The sequence below is a fragment of the Apodemus sylvaticus genome, chromosome 12 (genome assembly GCF_947179515.1).
Source record: "Apodemus sylvaticus chromosome 12, mApoSyl1.1, whole genome shotgun sequence".
Lineage (NCBI taxonomy): Eukaryota > Metazoa > Chordata > Mammalia > Rodentia > Muridae > Apodemus > Apodemus sylvaticus.
The window spans coordinates 84,668,545-84,684,670 of record NC_067483.1 but is presented as its reverse complement, the minus strand read 5'-3'; the positions used below and the strand labels follow the sequence as shown (position 1 = coordinate 84,684,670).

At 35.9% G+C, this 16,126-nt stretch overlaps 1 protein-coding gene across 3 annotated transcripts in view; it reads left to right on the top strand.

Moving 5' to 3' along the window:
- Akt3 (AKT serine/threonine kinase 3) overlaps nt 1–16,126 on the top strand; it is a 278,591-nt gene that overhangs the window by 42,854 nt on the left and 219,611 nt on the right. Inside the window, exon 2 of one of the 3 annotated variants that reach the window (XM_052200146.1) lies at nt 8,032–8,090. The exons of the other annotated variants lie outside the window; for them this stretch is intronic. The gene's annotated coding sequence lies outside the window, so the exon portion shown is untranslated. The remainder of the gene's footprint in view (nt 1–8,031; nt 8,091–16,126) is intronic. 3 annotated transcript variants of the gene reach the window in all.

Here is a 16,126-nt window from a genome sequence, read left to right as displayed (position 1 = left end):
TTGTGTGTTTTCCACACTCTTAGCAGTGAGTACATACCATGTGTGGTCTTTTGTGACTGAGTTACCTTACTCAGGGTGATATTTTCTAGATCCATCCATTTGCCTGTGAATTTTGTAAAGTCATTGTTTTTAATAGTTGAGTAGTAAATGCATTTGGTTCATAACTTCTGTTTGATTTCATTGTGTCTCTGTTTAGTTTCTGTTTCCATGATCTGTCCATTGATGAGAGTGGGGTGTTGAAGTCTCCCACTATTATTGTGTGAGGTGTAATGTACGCTTTGAGCGTTTGTAAAGTTTCTTTTATGAATGTGGGTTACCTTGCATTTGGAGCATGGATGTTCAGAATTCAGAGTTTATCTTGGTAGATTTTTCCTTCGATGAGTGTGAAGTGTCCTTTTTTATCTTTTTTGATAATTTTTGGTTGAAAGTCGATTTTATTTGATATTAGAATGGCCTTTTCCAGCTTGTTTTTTGGGACCATTTGCCTGGAAAGTTGCTTTCAAGCTTTTTACTTTGAGTTAATATCTGTCTTTGTCACTGAGGTGTGTTTCCATGTACAGCAAAATGCTGGGTCCTGTTTATGTATCCAGTCTGTTGGTCTATGTCTTTTTATTGGGGAATTGAGTCCATTGATGTTAAGAGATATTAAGGAATAGTGATTTTTTTTGTTAGAGGTGGAATTCTGTTTGTGTGGCTATCTTCTTTGGGTTGGTTGAAAGAAGAATACTTTCTTGCTTTTTCTAGGGTGTAGTTTCTCTTCTTGTGTTTGAGTTTTCCATCTATTATCCTTTGTAGGGATGGATTTGTGGAGAAATATTGAATAAATTTGTTTTGTTATGGAATACCTTGGTTTTTCAATCTCTGGTAATTGATCAAATAAAAGGTGGGTCCCTCTTGGGCCAGGAATTTGAGTAGAAGTGGTTGTCTCACCTGTGTTCTCAGGATTGTCAGCACTCCTGGGAGACCAGCTCTCTATAGGTAGGATTTGGGTATGGACAGCTGTGGCACAGGATCAGCTCCAGATGCAGATGGAAACTGGAAGGATCATGTAATCCATATCTTGAGGCTGGAAGATACAAGTTTCTGACCTGGATCTTAGCATGGAGATCTTGTGGCATAGTGGTTATGAAAAGCTTTCAAACCAATTCTTACACTGTGTCTCTTTCTCCCTCTCTTAGTTTTGTCTTCTTTGAAGTCTCTTTTCTTTAGCATTTCAGTAGTAGTGATTATTTTATAACAAGGTGCTTTTGTGCTTCTCTATTATTTGCTATTGTATACTTAAAAGTTAGGTTCAAGGTTATTAATTGTTTATAAACAATGGGTACCTTTTTGTATTTTGCTAATTTAAATGGATATGAGATTCACTGAAGATATTGGTTATTCTCTTAACAAAGGATTACAATAGACAATGGAGGTTCAGGCCATATAGCTAGAGGAGGTACTTCCATTTTTAAAATAGCTGTGCGCAGTAATTGAGTATCCTGCTTTTGAAGGTTACTGGTTTTTTTTAAACATATAAAGATTTATTTATTATATGTAAATACACTATAGCTGTCCTCAGACACTCCAGAAGAAGGCGTCAGATCTTGTTATGGATATAGATAGTTGTGAGCCACCGTGTCGTTCTTGGGATTTGAACTCAGGATATTCAGAAGAGCAGTCGGTGCTTTTAACCACTGAGCCATCTCTCCAGCCCAAGGTTACTGTTGTTTATTACATTAATTAGCTATTATGCTCTCTAATGATAAACTTGTAGCTTAGGATGCTTACTACTTATTATATAGGAGTTCCTGCTCTGGAGGTGTTGATACCCAAGATTTATACGTTTTAGAATTTAAATTAAGAGTACATCAAAAGAGATCATTTGAATTTTCAGGAGATGAAAGCATAACTTTGTTCTGGACATCCCTTTGTGAGGAGAGTTAGAAGACAGCCTTAGATCAGTGAATTTCTTAATGTTTTCATATTAAATCATGATTCAGAATCCTTGATTAAAATCTTCCATTAGGTTCTCATCTTATACACAAGAAAAAAATCCAAACTGATTGTGATAATCATGGTTCAGACTTTCCTAGTCAGAGGTAGAATTCCAATGAAACTAATAAGGCTTTTTAGTGGGAAAGGACTGTTTGCAAGATGAACAGAGTTGGTTAGCTCTAGTTTCACACAGCCTTTTCTCCATCACCATTTTCTCCATCGTTTCATTTTGTATTGGAATGGACACAGGGACTTTTGTAATTCTAAGGAAAGAATGAATAAGAAAATTTTGTTTTACAGTCACTCTTATGATAAGTCTTTTGCTAGCTGACATTGTATAAGGAAGGCTACTTTGAGGAGGTCCTTCTGGTCATCCACTCAGCTAGTATTGTCAAATGAAGGTACAGGCTCAGAGGACACATACAGGTATGGACTTAGGGTAGTCATCAAACAAATCTGCAGTCCTGTACAGAGAGATGGGGCATGGAAGCTCTCTCTAGGAGGCAGGTTTTTTTTTTTTTTTTGTTTTTGTTGTTGTTGTTTTTGTTTGTTTGTGCTAAAACATACTTCAAGATAATTTCCCAAAGATAGATTCCTGAGTACAGTGGAGCTCAGTCTTTTATAAATTTTTGGCTTCCTTGTCCTCTGTATAAGGTTATGTATAACCCGGTTGGTAATTTTGAACTACCAGGTATTTATTAAAAATGTGAAGAGTGTGAAGGGAAAGGGCATGAAATTCATCCCAAAATGGAATTCAAGGCACTGATTGTGATCGTTACTTTGATTTTTTTTTTTTTCTTCTTGGCCCTTGGAAATCTCTATGATAGAATGGTCACCTTTATTAAATGTGAAAGACAAGATTGGAGAGAAGCCTCAGCAGTTAAGAATACTGACCCTCTTCCAGATGACCTGGGTTCTACTCCAAGCATCTCCATGGTGGCTCTCAGTTATTTGTAATTCAGGTTCCAGGTATTTGTGGGTCCCAGCATGTACACGGTGCAAAAACATACAGGCAGGCAAACCACTTACACACACACACACACACACACACACACACAGATAGAAAACACTTTTTATGCGGTCAGTAATTTGCAGTGTTGCCATTTCCCCCTTGAGGCAAATGTTTTGTGTATGCACATGCTTCAGTGTAATATCTGCTGTTCTAAGTTGAAAACTTAGGAAATAGGATGTGATCATTTTTCACCTTTACTCGGTTTTGTACATTGCTTTCTAAAGTGATTCCTGTCAGTTTACTTCCATTGGCAGTTATGGAAATGACCAGGGTTTTTATGCATTTACCATTGTGTTTTTCAACTTCTAGTTGCTTAATGTATAAATTAGCATTTCTCTAGTTAATGGTAGGATTTCTTAATTCTCTTTCCTATTTATTACCATGTAGTTATTCTTGTAACTGCCCTTTTGTCATCTATACTCTATTCTCACATGTTTTTATTACTGAATGATTTGTCATTTTAAAACTTATTTATTAGAATCGTAGTATTCTTGATATTAGCCATTATATTACTTGAATGGTAACTATCTTTCAGTTTGTGGTTTTTCTTATATTGTTACATATTTTCATAATGCCAAATTTTTACTTTAATATTGACACTTTTACCTGTCTTAAAGTTTTGATTATGTTATCCCTATTATAACTTATGTTGAATTTATAATTTATTATTTATTGCTATATAGCAGATTATCATCAACATCTATTTTATGAACAAGAAAACATCATTTTTTTTCATTTTCTTTCTTTCTTTCTTTGAGCAAGAGGATGGGAGCAAGGCTGAGGATCCCTTCTAAGAGCCTGGTCTCACTTAGGTTGAAGTGAAGTTGAACCTCATGGCTGAGGTTATCTGAAAAAGTATTGCTGGAGGATTTGCTTGTAAAGGTAGTTCATTCCTCTGCAATAGCCGTATGAGCTGTTCACTGCTGAATTATTTTACCAGCTCTCTTGCTACCACTTTTATGATTGATTAAATCACTGGATTAATTCATAATCCCTCTCCCCAAAGTATGAGATTGAGGAGGGGTTGAAAGTAACAACCATTCTGGCAACAAATCTGTGTTATGGAGCTATCTAGGGACCCCAGCCACTGATAATCTGATTAACATACAAAAGTCTCTTCACTTGGGGAGTTTCAGGGATCCTAGAGACTTTTGTGTTAGGAATGGGGACTAATACAAACATAAGAAAAGTTCTCCTATCACCAAGGAATTTATAAGGCTTTTCTGCCAGGAACTTATGAGCTAGAGATGAAGCTCATATATGTGTTTAGTATTAAATAACAGGCTTCAAATAAGAGTGTGAAGATCATTGGAGGCCAACTACTAGACCTCAGTAACTAGAAAAGGCCAACTACTAGACCTTAGTAACTAGAAAAGGCCAACTACTAAACCTTAGTAATTAGAAATTCCTTTTTCCTTATAAGCAGCCTATAGTTCTTTAATATTTAGTTCTTCTTTACTCCACCTGGATTGGAGTATATGTGTTTGATGCTAAGGTGTAAGTCTTGTCATATTCTCCTTCCAATGGTATAAATGTTTAATGAAAATCTGCTATCATTGTCTGTTTATGCATGGGTATGTTTTGGAGGTTTCTATTCATGTACTTCTCCGCTATGATCTAAATATTTTCTCTATCCTCCAATTTGTATGTTGAAGCCAGGTAATCCTGGTGTGTCATAGGCCTTTATGTTCAATTTATTATAGCTGTCCTGACAGACTTACTCCTTTAGCTCATTTTCTTTGCTCCTTTTTTGTATATATAATTTATGTATTTGTTTATTTAGTTAGAGACAGGCTCTCTGGAACTCAATATGTGGACCAGGCTGACCTGGAACTCAGAGATTGGCCTGCCTCTGCCTCTTAAGTGCTGGGATCAAGGGTGTGTGCCACCACTTTCTTTTTCGTATTTGCTTTGCTGCTCTTGTCTCTAAAAGTCATCAAAAGAGGAATAGTTAAATACATCTATCAATCTTTTCTGCATTTTAGTTTTTTAAGTCCTGTGAAAAATTCTGTTGGCAATCTTGCTTTATAAAAAATATGTAAATATCTCCCTTTTACTGAGAAAGTAATGGGTAAAGATTTGTGAAATACAATTTTATGTTAAAGCCATCTGCATTGCTGTTACCCAAATGTCGCTATTATAAGCATCTGAAATTCTTACAGGTTTGGAACTATAGAAATAATTTTTGGTACACAAATAAGGATAGATAAGTTATATAATTGTATTTACATTGCTGTAAAATACTGGGAAAAAAAAAACCAGTAATTAACCTTAGGAAAAGAAGCAGGTTGTGAATGGAGCAGTTCTTACACAGGGCTCTGTTGGTATTTTTTATTGTAGACCTTATTAATATTTGAGTTTTGACAAATGGACATATGACCTGTTTAATCATTTTATGAACTAAGCCTTGTGTTGGCATGGTACAAATTTAGACTTTAAAGTTCCTAACTACCACTCTGCAGCACAATATCCCTAGCATAGCACATAATGCCATTGTCTTTCTTTAGAGGATCATCATTTCCCAGACAAGCTTCATAATTTATATTGTAGAAAGTTGTGTAGTTTTTCTGCATATAACACTATTTCATAGTTGAATTTCATCTGTATCTTCTTCATATTTATCTCGGAGAACCAGTTTGTGACTTCTTAAGGAAGCAATCTTCAGATTTTGTAAGATTAAGTTGAGTTTTTGACTATCTTGTGTAGTTTTCTATCATTACTCTTACCATACTGTATTCATGATTTATTTCTTTATTGTCCTTGCACATAGCTACCAAAAAGCCTTAGTCTAGTTTTTTGAAAAATATTTTTATATGTAGAAGAGGTTTCATGCTCTAATAGCCTACAGTGCTTAATAGAGACACACATGCAGAAAAACAATATAATAAATGAGGCAATATAATAGGCAAGGATTCTAACTTTCAGAGGAAGTCTTTGATATGAGTAGTGGTAATAGGCTTGGAATCCATCTTGATGGAAGCATTTTAACAGGTCTTGCTTAAAGCAGCAAACATGGTAAGATATAGAGGATTCATGACTTGTAAACATGAGAGAAAAGGAAGAACAGGGACAGATTGTATCAGGCTTAATTGGGAAAGCAAAATATTACTGTCTAGGGAGAGTTAGGCTTTCAAGTGCTTTTGAACAAAGATTTAATATGATCAGCTCAGTGCAAAATGATTACTTTTATGCTTTGCATAGTGTTTGTTTATTGGGAAAGAGGGAGATGAGAGATGAGGGATCTGTTAAGATATTTTGTATCAATCCATTATTATCTAAAATACTCATTTTCTGTAGGCATGTTGGCATATACTTTTAATTTCAACACTGGGGAGACAGGTGGGTCTCTGTGAGTTTGAGGCCATGCTGGTCTATATTGTGAATTCCAGGACAGCTATGTAGGTATGCAGAGAAATCATGTCTGAAAAATAAACAAATAAAAAGATATTTTGTGCTCAAAAGTACAGTGTTAAGGTATCAAATATAGAACAGTCAGCCATATTTTAAGCATGTTTGTCCATATATTTTACCTAGACTAGATTTTACTGTAACTCTGTTAATAGTTTTAATCTTTTCAGAAGGTGATGTATGTTAGTGGATTTATTGGCAAGTTCATTTTAAATGTAAATGATTATGCCTTGTTCTAGCTGCATTGTGTTTATTTTATAACTTTGTTCACACTCTACTCCTCTCACTCCCTTGCTTTAACCTTGACAGTTGCATCCTCCTAGTAATGATTGCTTTACACTGTGTGATCCCCTCACATAATGCTCACTACATTATCATTGATCATTTTTTCTTTTCTTTCTTTTTATCAGTAGAAGTTCTTGTGTTTCAGGCCTCAAGGAACTGATTGTTTATCATTCCCACGGTTTGTCTATGCTGTATGATTAGATAAACTCCATTGAGGCAGATATTTAATTTGTTATGTGTAGCGAAGCACTGAGTCGTGTAAGAGGCAATAGGGGAGCAGTATTGCATGAAAACTGCGTTTAAATTCTGGTTTTAGTTTCTTTAAGCTATATTTTCCTCTGTTATAAATTGTAAAGTCTCTCAGTATTTTTCTGTTTAGATTATCATAACAAAGTATAGACTAGGCATATAACAGAACCTATTTCTCAAAGTTCTGGAAGCGGAATGCCTGAGATGGAGAGACCAGCAGGGTGGAGCTTGGGGGACCATGGTTCCTTGCTTTGTTCTTCCACACGGAGGAAAACACAAGAGCACGTTTGCCTGTGTTTATTCCTTCAAGGGCCTTACTTCCATCACATGGACCTGTTCTCATGACTTCACTGAACTCTAGTCCTCTCCCAAAGACCCGTGTCCAGATATATCACACTGAGGAGAAACACTTCAACATGGAAACTTTGGAACAGACACATGTAGTGTACAACACTGTCTTATGTTGCCTTTATAGTAATTTATGGAAAGGATTCCACACTGTATCTCTAACAGAAAGAGTGAGACAATCAGTCTGTTTTAATTATTTCTCCTTGGCATAAATTTTGCTTCTGTTTTCAAATTTTCGAAAGAACAATTCTTTTAATAGTGAGTCGTGATAGCATTAGTTAAGAAGGGGACTATTGGAAGAAGAACAAGGTTGCAGATGTGGTCTTGAGAGGTTTTCTTCACTGCATCAGCTGGCTTACAGAGATAGTACTAGTGACATTGAGTAGAATAGAGATGCTCTATATTCAGACACACATAACCTTCAAATAGAATTTTTTGTTTTCAAGCTTTTTTTTTTTAAATTTCAGTGATAAATTGAGTGCTTCTGTGAGCTTTGGAAAGCAGAAGTATCATGTAGATACATGTCTACAAATAATTGTAAACTTATTTTAATGGACATGGAGCAGTTCTACTTTACATATATTTAGATATTTTTAAATTATACGTAAGACCTGTTCCTACTTCTGGTCTTTGCATCTATACTTTCTGTTTTCTAAGTTAGTCAAAGGCCGATTTTATTAACCTTTCTGGAACTGTTAAGAAGCTCTGTTCTTTCATATTTGGCAATAATTGTCTCCACATTTACTTTATAGAGTCCTCTTTGGTGGAACCTACAGGCGGAGAGGAAGCACAGGATTCATAAGATGGGCGGGTGAGTGACGGAGAATTTGGGGTAGAACCTGGTAGTGGTTCTTTTTATAATGTAGGTATAAATCATTTGGGCATTAAATTGTCCAAGTGAAAACTAAAAGAACAGAAATGGTATTAAGGCTTTTTAATGCACATTTACATGGAATACCTATTTTGCTACCTATACTATTGTCTACTATGATTTTCTTGCATTTCGTAGTGATTTGGCATAGAGCCATAGTTTGGAGCATCAGTGAGCAGATAGTATTTACCAAAGTAGATGTTTTCTTGGTGACTGTGGTCAAGGATATATCATTTTATTGGGGTTTCAACTTCTCTGTTTCAATAAAAATTCAGTTCTTTAGCAAAAATTCAGTTCTTTTAAGCAAATAAGCTTCTAGAACCAGAATTCAAACTAGACTGTAAGAAAATAGAAAAGTCTCTAATTTATATGAACATAAAATAATCATTTATAAAATCCTTTATAAATAAAATATTTCATTCAGAAGGAAAATGATCACCTTTTCTATGTTATACAGTATATAAGCTGAAAAGGGGATTTTGGACAATAATTCAACCTTATAACAATGATGTAAACAAAGGGGAAAAGGCAGTCCTGGCAGGAGAGCCACCCATGAGCCAGAGTGAAAGCTCTAGCAACTGTGGCAGATAATCCACTAGTCCTGCTCCTTCAACTCCCTTGAAAACTTGGTGTGGGTTGTTGCACACTCTTGGTTTACTCATGAGTTTCTGCCTTTTTTTTTTTTTGTTGTTGTTGTTTTGTTTTGTTTTTTGTTTTTGTTTTTTGTTTTTATTCACAGAGTGGTTCTTTAGTAAAATGGGACTGATTGTAATACTGAAAAAGAAAATGTTTCTAGGAATTTTCCCAAACTAAACCTTGCTCCTTAATTTTCTTCTTTTTCTGTTTTGTTATAAACAAAAGAGCCCAAGTAACTTTGAAAAGATGAGTAAGCACACTAGAACATATGATTATTTTACATTTAATTAGAGTTCTTGAAAATTCAAACAATTTGCACATGGTAAAATGTAAACACTGACTTTTCTTGGTTACAGGGTGCATTATTTTAGAGAAGCCAGTTTTTTGAGTTTGACCCCTGAGGCAAACCTGTTGTCATGTAGGAAAGAAATTAACATTGCTATAGTCCTCTTAAACATGTTAGTGACTGTATCTCTAAAACCTTTTACTTAGGGTGAACTTGTAAGTATCACCATCTTTTTAAAGTTTAATATTTTTTCACTTGTTCACTTTACATCCTACTCACTGCCCCTCCCCTTGGTTATCTCCTCCCACAATCCTATCTAGTTTCCTCCTCCTTCTCCTTTGAGCTAGTTAGCCTCCTCTCCCCACAGCATCCCCCCACCCTGGCACTTCAAGTTTCTTGGAGGCTAGGTACTTCCTCTCCCACTGAGGCCAGACAAGGCCGCCCAGCTAGAAGAATATATCTCATCTGCAGGTGACAGCTTTTAGGATAGTTTGTTCTAGTTGTTTGAGATCCACATGAAGAGCAAACTGCACATCTGCTACATATGATCAAGGAGGCCTAGGTCCAGCTGATGTAGTTCTTTGGTTGGTACTTCAGACTTTGAGAGCTCCAAGGGTCCAGGTTAATTGGCTCTGTTGGTTTTCCTGTGGAGTTCCTATTCCCTTTGGAACCTATAACCCTTCCTCCTATTCTTTCATAAGAGTCCCCAAGCTCCACCCACTGTTTGACTGTGGGTGTCTGAGCTACTGCTGGGTGGTGGAGCCTCTCAGAAGACAGCCATGGTCCTATCTGCAAGCGTTGAGTATCATTAATAGTGTCAGGGGTTGGTGCTTGACCATGGGATGGGTTTCAAATTGCGCTGGTTATTGGTTGGCCATTCTCAGTCTCTGTGCCATCCCCTGTGCTTGCATTTCTTGTAGATGGGATAAATTTTGGATTGAAGCATTCTTTTTTTTTTTTTTAATTTTTTTAAATTTTATTCGATATATTTTTATTTACATTTCAAATGATTTCTCCTTTTCTGGTCCCCCACTCCCCGAAAGTCACATAAGCCCCCTTCCCTCCCTCTGTTCTCCCACCCACCCCTTCCCACTTCCCTGTTCTGGTTTTGCCCTATACTGCTACACTGAGTCTTTCCAGAACCAGGGGCCACTCCTCCGTTCTTCTTGTACCTCATTTGATGTGTGGATTATGTTTTTGGTATTCCAGTTTTCCAGGCTGATATCCACTTATTAGTAAGTGCATACCATGATTGATCTTTTGAGACTGGGTTACCTCACTTAGAATGATGTTCTCCAGCTCCATCCATTTGCCTAAGAATTTCATGAATTCATTGTTTCTAATGGCTGAATAGTACTCCATTGTGTATATATACCACATTTTTTTGCATCCACTCTTTTCTTGAGGGACACCTGGGTTCTTTCCAGCTTCTGGCTATTATAAATAGGGCTGCTATGAACATACTGGAGCATATATCCTTATTACAGCATTCTTAATGACAGTATACTTACTAAACATGAACCGAAAGAATCATGGAGAGACGAATGACCTCCTAAAGAGGCTACTGGAGAAATTGTCATTTACTGACTGTAAAGGCTTTTGACTTATAATGAAATAATTTTACAATAATTTTATTCCTTTGCTCTACTTGTGTTTAGTGAGCCCATAAAAATACCTTTACATTCTTTGGTAAATCAGTCTTGACTGCTAATTTTTCCCCCCAACTTTTATTTCTGAATGCTGTTGGCTAAGTGATTGGTTGTTTGCTTTTTAAAGCATTCTAGCTAGCTCCAAGATTTGTGCCTTGGATAAGAAAAGATTTATGTGAGCTACAGTATTTGAGAATTAGCATAGCAAGAATTAATACATTTCTTATGATTGATACTTTTGAATATATTCACTTTTTATTATGTTTGGAAAATATTTATTTAACGGAGTTATAAAGTATTTACTATTTGTTAGTGCTATGCAGTGTTGTTCAGTGGTTCCTTTCCCCACGGATGAATACACAGTAGGTCATGTCCATGATTTCATTGAGAGGGCAGTTTAGGAAGGAGACAAGCCTGTAAGGTAAATTACTATTGGCATACACTAAATAAAGTTGGACAGAAGGAAGAGCCAACAGCTGTTAACTGTGCTGGAATGACAGAGATAAAGAAGTTGTATCTTAAATTTTATTTTCTTTCTCTTACTAATATTAAAATTAGCATAAAAAACAACTGGTTTCATACTAGGGACTTGCATTTTAACTTGATGTAATCTCGTTTGTCAGTTCTTAGTGGTGTTCTAGAGGTCTTTTACCTTCTTCATTATATTTGTAGTTATTTTACTGTTTTCAAAGCTTGTGTGAGTGAGATCATTTTTCCTAATTTTTTCTCAAGATGCTTGTTATTAATATGTAGAAGAAGTAGTGGATTTTGTGTGAATTTTATATACTTCTACTTTGCTAAAATCATTTATGAGATCAAAGAGATTATCACATTTTAGTGTGTTTAAAGTATAGGCTTATATATATTATCTGCAAATGGGGATAATTTGAGGTTTCCCTTTTTTCTTTGCATGTCTTTTATTATTATTATTATTATTATTTTTAACCTTTTCTGATACAGATGTTAAAAGCACTGTACTAAGAGTGGGGAGAACGGACACCCTTGTCTGGCTCCTGATTTTTAGAGGAAATACATTTTTTTCCCTGTTTAGTCTAATGTTGGCTGTATATACCCTTTATCATGTTAGGGGGTATTTTCTTTCTAACTTTTAAATTTTTGTTATAAAAGGGGTCTTTTTTGTATTAATTGAAATGATCCTATGATTTCTGTCTCTGAGTCTACTTATAAGTTGTATAAGACATATTTTACTGATTTGTATATTTTAAACCATCCTCTCCTTAGAATGAAACCTTGATATTAGAGAATTTTTAAATTGAATTGTTGAATTCCTTTTGTAAGTATTTTATTGGAAATACTGGTGCCTATATTCATTTAGAAAACTTAGTGTGTACTTTTCCTTTTTGTTCCATCCTTCTCTGGTTTGGATATCTTGATATACTTGTTTTTTAGACCTAGTTTGCTACCATTCTTCCGCTTCTTGTTTTATGGAATAGCCTGAAGAGAACTGGGTGTTAGCTCTTTAAGGATCTTGCAGAGTTGACAATTCACCTAGTACTGGACTTTCCTTTTGCTCATTACAGACAGATCTGTTTGTTTGCATGCTCCTGGTTTAATTTTTGTAAGTTGTGTATATCTAGAAGTTTCTCCATTTTTTCTTTTAGATTTTCCAGTTTTGGAAATATGTATGATTTTGAACTATTTCCTAAGGAGCCCCAAGATTTAATTCATCTTGTAATATGAGTATTTTCACTATTAATTTTACTAATTTAGTTCTTATTCATTGTTTTGGCTAGAGGTTTGTGGATCCCAAAGGTTTTAGTAAGTTATACTTTCATTTTATTTGGGGGATTTTTAATATTTTCTTCCTAACTTTAAAAATGATTTATTGATATAAGTCAGAATTAGACTATTCAGTGTATATATCTTTGTAGTGTTTTTGTAGTTTCTTTCTGATTTCTACTTTTATTCCATTGTGATCTGATAAGACACAGGAAATACTTTGATTTGTTTTCTTGTTTAAGTTTGTTTCATAAATTAATGGGCTTCTAAGAAAAAATATATACCATAATTGGATGGAAAATTCTATAGATGTCATTTAAGACCATTTGATCTATAGATAGATGAACTCTGAAGTTGCTTCGTTAATTTGTTTTGTACAGGTGAACTATCTATTGATGATAGTGGGGTATTAAAATTACCTGTCATTACTGTTTCTGGACCTGTTTGCCTTGTTAATTATATCTAGTAATGTTTGTTTTATGCAGTAGGGTATACCAATGGCTGTTGTATACATACTTGCAATCAGTTTATCATTATGGATTGATTTCTGTATTGATGTATAATGATCTTTATTTCCTTATTTTTTCATTATTTTAAAAATGTTGTGTCCATGTGCACATGTATGCACGGGTGCATACCTGTGGAGAGTCGAGGAGGGTGGGCTCATCCCCATGGATCTGCCTTAGTCCCTTGCTGCAGGATCTCCTACTAGCTCACAGCATCTGACTAGACTGGTGACTAGCAAGATCCTATTTCTCCTCAAAGTCCACCCTTCCCTGAGTACTGAAGTTCCAGGTATGCTTATATGGATGCTAGAGATCTCAACTCAGAACATGTGCTGATACAGGAAACACTCTTAGCCACCGAGCTGTCTTTAGCCTCTTTTTTACTTCCTTTAACTAATTTTGAGATAACTTTTGACAGGTATGTGGATACTCATCCTTGCTTGTCAATTTCCATTTGTTTGTGGGATTTGTTCTTCTACCTTTATTCTGGGTATTTCTTTGCCAATAAAGTATGATTATTGTAACAATAATTAGAAATAGTTTTAAAATACTTTACTATTTTCAATTAATTGATTATATTTTTGTGTGTTTGTGCATGGGTGCATGTGCATGCATGCACACACGTGCATGCTTGCACATGCATGTATGTGCTTCCACATACCAGTGGAAGTGAGGGAATGGGAGTTTATTCTCTCCTTCTCCTATATGAGCCTTGAGTATCAAACTCAGGTCATCAGGCTAAGTGGCAAGAACCTTTACCACCTGAACCATTTTGTTGGCCTGGATTTTGTTTTTAATTCAGCGAGTTAATCCAGAAATAGGCAGCGTTTATCCATTAGGGTTATTGTTGGGATGTTTGTCAAATCCCTCAATGTTTTTCCTGATTAGGTTGAGTTCTTTTTTTGTTCTGTTCTTTCTCCCCTATTCATATAAGTGGTTTTCTGGTTCAAGGAGTTGGACATTATTAATTTCTAGTGCTCATTTACTCTTCCATTTCTTTCATTACACGATTCTTTCCTGACATCTTTTTTGGAAATGTCTTCCTTCTGTGTGTGTTGGATACTTGTATGTGTTGTCTGAGCTGCTAGCTTAATGACTTGTAATTGCTTAAGTTCAAGCCTTTTCTCAACTGATCTTTATTTCAGTTTTAAAAGAGAAATTTGCTTAGAAACAGTAGTTCTGGTCAACAGTTTACTTTCAAGACTTGAAATAAAAAAAAGCTATTTTTTGCTGCCTTTTAGGGTATCTGCTGAAAAATTGACGCTATTCTGATTTGTTTGTCTTCATAAGTGAGTTCACATTTTCCTTTTGCAGCTTTTCCTATTGTATCCTTGTCTCAGTATTCTTAGCATGGTGGAGCGATTCTTCAGTTGCTGTCCTGTCTCCTAAGGGTTATAAATGCTTCTTGTGCTTGGATGATATTTATTTTCATAGACTTGATGAACTTTCTATTATACTTTCACTGAAGAGATTTTTTAAAATAGCTTTAGTTTTTATTTTGATTCTTTTTGCAATTTCATAGATTCTTAGGTAAAGTTTGCTCTGTCAGACATTTGCTGTACTTCGTTGTCTGTGGATTGGCTTATGTCGAGGGCCTGTGACGTTTTCCTTTTCAGACTCATCTTGCCTTGCCTTTTCATGTTCCTAGTGATGTTGATTTGTAATTTCCGCATCCGTTGGATGGCTGTCTTCAGTTTATTTTGAGAGTATTCTTATTGAGCAGGCTTCTCTTAGGGGCTTCTTCCTTTGTACCACTCACACACAGAAGAGAAAACAGTTTGTAAAAGCAGTAACATCAAACCAAAACACATACAGAAACATATTTGGAGTCAGTTGATTACAGGGGTAAACTACAAAAATAAGGTATGTAGTTGATTAATTATTTTTTAAAAAAATGATAGAGATAGGGAAAAAGAAGAAGGAAAATCACACAAAAAGAAAAAAAGGAATGAGAAGGATCTTAGAAAGATGGTAAAAAAAGAGGATTGGCTAAAACTTCTAACTGCCCAATATAGTAAACAAAAATAAGGACAAATGTTAGCAAAGTCAACATTCCATTGTGTTCCAGTAGGAACTTTACTTTTCACTGCCAGGAGCTGCTGCTTGCCTTGTCTCCTCAGGGAGCCTGTGGACTATACAGATTGTCTGTCATTGCAGTTCCCTAGTTTGTACACTTTGAGGTGGTTTAATGCTCAAACAGTGGGGCTCCTCCAGTGCATTGGAGAGTGTGGGAAGTGAACAGAGCTCTAGCCACAGTATTGGATGCCAATTCGATTGGATGCTTTTGATTCGATTTTCTGCTTTGTACCTCTCATCCCCTCCCGTACCTGATACTGTCCCCCTTTTGTTTCCCCCTCCCCCTCCTCCCTCACTCCCAGGTCCTCTTATCACTCCACCTCCTGCAATAATCCTGTTCCCCCTCAATGCAGGACTGAAGCATCCACCCCCTGATGCACTGTGGGTTGTATCCTGGGCATTGTGAGCTTTTGGGCTAATAGCCCCTTATCAATGAATACATCTTATGTGTGTTCTTTTGTATCTGGGCTACCTCACACAGGATGATATTTTCTAGTTCCATTTGCCTGTGAATTTCATGAAGTCATTGTTTTTAATAGCTGAGTAGTACTCCATTGTGTAAATGTACCACATTTTCTGTATCCGTTCTTCTGTTGAGGTGCATTTGGGTTGTTTCCAGATATTATAAATAAGACTGCTATGAACATAGTGGAGCATGTGTCCTTTTTGTATGTTGGAGCATCTTTTGGGTATATGTCCAGGAGTGGTATCGCTGGGTCTTCAGGTAGCACTATTTCCAGTTTTCGGAGGAACCACCAGATTGATTTCCTAAGTGGTTTTACCAGCTTTCAGTCCCACCAGCAATACTGGAGTGTTCCTCTTTCTCTACATCCTCATGGAGCATCCATTGTCACCTGAGTTTTTGATCTTCGCCATTCTGATTGGTCTAAGGTGGAATCTCAGGGTCATTTTGATTCACATTTCCCTGATGATTAAGGATGTTGAACATTTCTTTAACTGCTTCTCAGCCATTCAAGATTCCTCAGTTGATAATTCTCTGTTTAGCTCTGTACCCCATTTTTAATGGGGTTATTTGGTTCTCTGGAGTCTTAACTTCTTGAGTTCTTTGTATATATTGGATAT